Source organism: Alligator sinensis, unplaced genomic scaffold (assembly GCF_000455745.1).
Source record: "Alligator sinensis unplaced genomic scaffold, ASM45574v1 scaffold242_1, whole genome shotgun sequence".
Classification (NCBI taxonomy): Eukaryota; Metazoa; Chordata; order Crocodylia; family Alligatoridae; genus Alligator; species Alligator sinensis.
Window position 1 is genome coordinate 217,832 of NW_005842320.1, and position 7,356 is coordinate 225,187.

Sequence of the window (7,356 nt, forward strand, 5' to 3'; positions counted from 1 at the left end):
ACCCCCCCCCCCCCCCCCCCCACACACACTCACTCACTCCTGCTCTTCTTTTGTCAAATCCCAGAAATAAATCCACATCACACCTTAAAGTGGTGCCAGGCACATGTCAATAAGTACATCAGAGACAGAGCATTTAAAAGTGATGCCAGGTATCACAGGAGTTCTGGTTGTGCTAGGCCATAGTTATGCTAAGCCAGGCTTGTCCAACATATGGCCCGAGGGCTGCCAAGCCATTTTCTGAGGCCCGTGGTGCTGTGAAGGGGAATGAAAATCAAAACTGTTTACTTTCGTTCCCACCCCTTGTCCCTCCCCCAGCCCCTCAGCAGCTTCCTAATGGCTGCTGAAGCACTGGGGAAGGGACAAGGTTCCCACACACACATCAGCTTGACATTGCCAACATGGTGCAGTTCCTGCCCTCCCCCATTTCATGGTGTCCCTTCCTCGCCCCACCCCTCCCTTCCTTATTTGCATGCCAGCTCCCCCCCTCTCCCACACTGGAGGGTTTCTGTCCCTAGCCCCGCCCCTCCCTTCTTCATTTGCATGCTGGCCCCACCCTGCACCGGTCCCCGCTGGCCGCATGGGTTGGAGCAGGTCGCAGTGCAGCGGGTGGGTGGGCGCAGGGGTCGCGGATGCCGGCTCGGAGGGATGCTGTGGCCAGGCCTGCGGGAGATGCTGCTGCCACTGCTGCTGTGGCTGTCGGGGCCGGAAGCCGGCGCTGCCCCCGCCTCCCCCCGTGCCTGCAGACATCACGCTGGGGGTGATGAGTCATGGGTCCCAAGGAGGGAGGGACCCCTGCTGCTTGGGCTCAGGCTCAGGGTGCCCCGGGGGAGAGGGAGCAGGGGGGTGTCCCCGCACATCCCGCACCCCCCTGTAGAGTCCCCACATGTCCCCCTGGCTGCTGAGCCCAGGCACGTAGGTGTGGGAGCATCCTCGAGGCTGCCCAGGTGTATGAGGTGTATAAGAACTCACTAATGAGACAGTTAGCAAGAAATGAAGCATATGCGAGTAAACTTTGCAAATGACAAGTAGAGATGAACTTCTCAACAAAGAGAGAGAAGAACTGATATAAGATGGGCGGCACACAAATATAAATGCAGGGGGTTGAGAGACTGTTCCTCGTAGAAAACCTAGGGGAACGTGAATAACGTATGGTGTCTTTACCTGTCAAGGACAAGCTTCATTAAGGTGGACTGACTGTTAATCAGACCAACTGGTGTACTGTCCAAAGACAATAAACCTTTCTGAGTTTTTGCCACCTAACATATATCTGAGCTGTTTTTCTGCATCACCTTTGGAATCTGGAAGACGGCTTGCCAGAGTTGGCCTTCCAGAACACACCGATAGTGGCAGCCTGTATATCAAAAAAGTGACAGCAATCAGATAGCACTTGAGAAAACACTGCACACACCTCAGAACAACAGGTATGTGCTGAACACACTCCTGGTAGGTGCAACTATAGTTCCTTCATTTTGGGGAGCTGGTTGACATGGAGCAGGAGTGTATAAGTATTTCTGAGAATGGCACAGAGGTAGCATAGACACAACCAAAGATATTTCTCACACAATGACTAGAACAAGCTATAGATGCTGGAATTTAAGGCTGTAATTTGATCTTCCCCTCGTTCCCTACAAACTATGTTCCTGAAGGCAGACAGCAGCTGCTCTCTGACTCTGTATAACATTTGGTGTAAAGGGACTGGAGGAAACAGTTATTCAGTCACTGTAGGTAGGCCTCCTTTTTATTTTAAGGAAGAAATAACTTCTCTTCAGTCCACCTTAGTGAAGCTTGATTTCTAACTACATGGAAATTACAAATTGAAAATCCTTCCCACTATAGCAGAAGCTAAGGTGTCTTTAGTGACCTTCCACAATCTTATAAGATCTCAAGAGATTTATTTTCTCCTTATAAAGTCTTGGAAGGATGACATTAATGATGGATTTCAGTTTTCTCATCTGTAATGCAGACTCGTCAAGAGACTAGAGCCTCATGCTATTGTTTCTCTTTGTTTCACAGCCTAGTGAACTTTCCAAAATACCCAGCTCTCCACAAAATTGGCTCTCTTTTATTCCAAGATGTAAAGAGAAACTACTGTATCAAAAGATGAAGGAGGGTGCAATATGTTATAGTTAATGATTTTTTTAATGTTAAAGAAAGGACTGGCTGATCTTTGGGATGAGTCAGTTCAACTTCATTTCTCTGCTAATATCAAGTTACCTGCCCCTTCCTCATCCAACATGGATGTCACCCAGATGAAGGCCCACTCTGAAACTTCCATTTAGGAGAGAGTTACTCTTCAGTCTTGGGAAAGCAAGGAGCAGACCACAAGTATACTTTCCAATCTGGATGCTTGAACTCTGAAAAGCAAGAGAAGCCGACACAGCCAAACAATCACTTCGTGGGCTTCTAGAAAGCATCAACAGGAATGCTCACAGATGTTGGGTAATCTGAAGGTCCTTTAACTGTAAAGGGAGGGAATTACATTTCCCCCTTGTTAATGGCCTCAATAACTGCTTTTTGTTCCTCAGAAGGCCAAACAGTTGGTCAGGAGAATATGTGGAAAAAGATGTCAGATGTTACTCTGAAAACTTAGTTTCTGAAGGTAAAGTTTTGACAGAAATGGGGTATTACTCCTGAAATAACCTGCTATGTAAATTTAGTCCAAACTAAATTTCACCTAGGTTTCTGTGCACCTAGTGGCCTCTCACATTAGCCCTGTAAAGTGAGATTTTGAAGCAAGTCCCCTCAAGAAGCATGTTCTCAAGAAGCATGAGAACCTATAAAATTAGACATCCACTCATACTTATTTGTGAGATCTGAGTGATAAATTTAGATATTTTAGACATTTCTCTTTATCTTTAAGGACAGACCAAGACATTTTCAGGCTTCAGAGGAGCTTTGACAATATTATTATAAGAATAATTTATAAGAAATCTAGAACTTATAAGAGATTTAGATTTATAAAAGATGTGTTGCGTCTTTAAAAGTAAGTTTAAAAGAACATCCTTCTTCAATCCTTGGACAAAACTCAAGAGAACACAGGTCTCTGTGACAGATAAAAAGTGTACCAGGGAAACAAAATCTAACAGTGAAGGAACAAATCCTATATATCTGGTTTAAGAAAAAAAAATTGCCATTTTATAAATTTCTGTGGGAGACAGCACAGTCCCAGGGAAGGGAATCTGAATCACTTTATCCTATGTATCTTGTTGCTAGCTGTTCTGACTGCACAAAATGAGGGAACAGAAGCTACAGAAGTATTGAAAAGGGACCCTGATATCTGTTATGTCTAGAGCTTTGAATGATATGGTTTGCCAGTGAGAAACATACTGAGCAGACTATCTGACATCAAGAGAATAGAGAAGGAAAGGTGAACAAGTGTATAGATTTAACTCTCCTAGAAACTGCAGTAATATATTAAAGCTGCATACCAACATTTCACCACAAATTCATTAGGAGTCTTCCCTTGTTAGAGGTGGATTAGAACCAATGAGGTAACAGCAGAAGAGCACAAAGGGTGCATCTACACATGCAATTAGCACAGACCAATAAACTCTGGCACAGTTTGTGCCGGAGTCAGTGGCTCCCAGATGCATATACACATGCACCTGGGGCTGCAGCAGGGGTGGAGCAGTCCCAGGCTGGCCACAGGTTCAGGGGTCAGCCCTGGGCTCCGGGTCAGGGTGTCAGGGTTGACTGGGGCAAAAGGATGCTACAGTGCAGAGCTAACCAGCAGGCAGCCCCCACATGTAGCACCCCCATGCCCAGCCAGTCCCATCAGTGTCAACCCGTGTGTTGTGGTGGCGTAAATTTCTCTGCCGTGGGACAGTACTTGTCCTGGACAGTACTGTCCTACAGCAGAGTTAATTCATTTACTGTGCCGCAGCACCAGCACACGTGTAGATGGTGACACTTTACTGTGGAGCTAATTAGTCAACTCTGAAGTAAAGCACATATGTAGATGCACCCCATGTGGAGTTATTACCTGAATTTTTGCGTTCACCCAGCCTACCCACAGTTTGTGTCTGGCAGCACAGGAGTAAATGGGCAAACTGTGCCTACAATTTCCCCTCGTAAAATAAGTGCTTTGAACACTGAATTCCATGGTGTCTTTTAAGTACTAACCAATATGGGTGAAAGGGAAACTGGGAGGAGGTTATGCCACAAAATGATGGTTTATGTGAATTCCAAAAGTAAATTCAGGATAATAACATTCAATACCTTACTAAACTATGCTAAAACAATTCAAATTGGCTTATGGGCAGCAATATATGGGGTCCAAATCATCACATGGCCATAAACACATTTTAAAAATGGTGTACTGAGCTTTCCATAGGATACTAAATTCCATTACTACTGGGCTTGTTTTATTTACCATGTTGAATAACTATTGGCAGTGGAGGTAAACAGTCCAAAGTCTGAGGGAATACAGAGCTGAGCACCAACTATTAACTACCAAATATACTGGCTTTTGATGAATGCTATAAAAACTAAATGCATGCACAACAGTTTCATGCAATGTCAAAAAATGACATTACAAAATGTTTATTGTTTCCATATTACCATTAATCATCAAGAAAAAGCAAATAGAATTCATTTGTCAGGTTGGGAAATACAACAAAGGGACAGATTGATTTCAAGATCCTAAAATTAAACAATACAAGTATCTTTGAAATATAAAACAGAGTGATTCTACATTGCTAGAGTACAATGGTTCAATCTTTTCCGTGCAGGAAATCCACATTTATGATGCTACATAAGTAATCAAAACTGAAAATGCAAAGTTCAAGGCACATTCAGAAAGTATCTATCCTGACTTATTTAATGATGGACTACAGTTCAGATTTCACAGATCAAAACACTGCTATTTATATATTTCTTGTTAGTAGACTTTTTTTAATCTTGCAGAATTTGTATGAGGATGTGTTGAAGTTTACTCACTCAAAATTTGAAAAAAACATGAGAAAGAAATCAGAGTGGTGATCAGATACCTTTTTAATAAAGGGCTGACCTCCAAAGAATTCCACAAGGGTATGATGGCAACACTTGAAGACGATTTCACACAGTTAAAAAAAAAAATGAACATCTGCATTTATTTGAAGGAGAACCAACACTGAGGAAGGAGCTACCATGACCACCACAGCATAAGAGGGTCACAAGTGATAGAAGATCAGTCAGGCAGATGTCCGAAACAGTGAGCATCAACACTGGGTCATGCATGTCATCCTTAATGAAGACCAACACATGAGAAAAGTGTCATCAAGATCTGAACTGAAAAGGAACAACCTAATATTTACTGGGACCTTCTGGAGTGATTTCAAGAAAAATTCATGAGCAGGACTGCAACTCATGATGACACATACCCTCACCACTTTGAATCTAAGACAAAACAGAGGAGCAGGCAGAGGAAATACACAGTCTTCATCTCCTAAGAAGTTTAAGGTGGTATGGTTATAGACATGGTTTTGGGACAGTGAAGAGATGATCATGACTAACTACCTTTTGACAAGCAAGACCATGGGAGGATCTAGAACCCTGAAAAGCGGGTACAGATGGTGAGGTGCATCATCAAATATAAAAGAAGTCCATACTTTTCTCCAGTTAAAAATAAACTAGAAACTTTACTAATATGCTAGGGGCCTAGAGCTGTATTATTCAATTTTAGATTGAAGGAAAAAAATAATTTAACTGGAATGAGCTGAAAACAATCTGTGGGCTGTGAAATAGGAGCTTCATTAGCAGGAGCATCAAACAGCAGCAGAAATGCAGAGCAAAAGATAGCATGACTGGCGGAACATCAAGACCATTAAAAGGAAGAGGGTCATTAATATCTTTGGAATGAAGAGTTTACAAGGGATCAGACAGATTATAATAATCCATGAAATGGCTCGCTCAGTACTGCCTGAGTAGAAATGCTGCTCCCACTGCCAGACAGTTGGCTTTAAACTCTGGGTGGACCAGGAATCAAAGAGTGCAAATGCACTAGTACACCATACCCTGGATCCGCCCCTAGGAAAGACCATCAATGGAATACTATCCTAGTGAACTGCTGTGTCTGTGAACCCATTAAGAACAAATCTATGGAAGCTAAATGTTAAACTTCCATTGAATTCCCACCATTCTACACATTCCAGATTGCAATGACCAAAAAGCAATCAAACATGATTTTGATCTGCTTCCTCATCTAACTGGCTCTGTAAGAGCGCGCCGGTGTTTGCGCAGGCGTTCGCGCCGGCGGGCAGGCAGGAAGGGCCAGGAGAGAGACTCCTGTAAGGGTAGGGCGTAGACACCACACAGATCTACAAACAGAAGCTTACAGAATGGTGTCGACTAGGAGTGCTGCTAGGGCCTCTGCCCAGGGGGCCAAGCCCACCTGGGCCTGGTCTGAGGCCACCACCAAGACCGAGCCCATGGGGGAGCTGATGTCCCCCTAACTCCTGGCCTGCGGGGGATCCCCAGCAGGGGCGGGGGGGGCCGAGAGTGGGGGCCCCCACACCTGTCCGGCAGGAGCCCGTCTGAGGGCTCTGGGGGCTCAGGTGAGGGAGCTCTGGGAGGAGGTTAGCAGGCTGAGGGGTATAAAGGAGGCAGAGGATGATATTGACGGCTATTTCTTTTCCCTGCAGGACCAGGCACCTAAGGAAGAAGCAGCCCGGGGAATGCCCTCCACAGCAGAGTGGCAGATGGTCACATACAGGACCGGAGCTGCTTGCAGTGAACAGGTACCAGTTCCTCCAGTCCGACTGGAGAACAGGTACGAGGCCCTGGCGACCCTGCAGGAGATGGAAGGAGAGGAGGAAACCCTTGGGCAGGAAGCAACACCACATTCTCCATGCTCCGAACAGGTCAAGAGATCCAAGCGGACCCAGAGGAGGAGGCGACGAGTGCTCGTCATAGGCGACGCCATCCTGACAGGTACGGAAGGGCCCATCTGTCGCCAGGACCCCTCAACACGAGAGGTATACTGCCTGCCCAGAGCAAAGATTCGGGATGTGATGGAAGTAACCCAGGCCAGGATCAAGCCCACCGATTACTACCCCATGGTCCTAGTCCATGTGGGTACTAATGATGCGGCCAGGAGAACCCCCAATCACCTGATGGCGGACTACAGTGCTCTGGGCGGCGTGCTGAGGGAGTTCGGTGCACAGGTAGTATTCTCTTCCATCCTACCAGTGAGCGGACACGGAAGATGGCACGAGAACTGCATCAGAGAGACCAACTGGCGGCTTCGGCAGTGGTGTCTCGAGGCAGGCTTTGGCTTCCTGGACAACGACCCGCACATTATGACGAGGGACCTTATGCTCAGTTGGGATGCGCTTCACCTGTCCCCCAAAGGTAAGCGTGTGTTTTCTTCTAGGTTGG

General features: G+C 45.8%; 1 protein-coding gene across 4 annotated transcripts in view; it reads right to left on the reverse strand.

The window, feature by feature from the left end:
• CHM (CHM, Rab escort protein 1) overlaps window positions 1-7,356 on the reverse strand; it is a 148,747-nt gene that overhangs the window by 14,788 nt on the left and 126,603 nt on the right. The window lies entirely within an intron of this gene.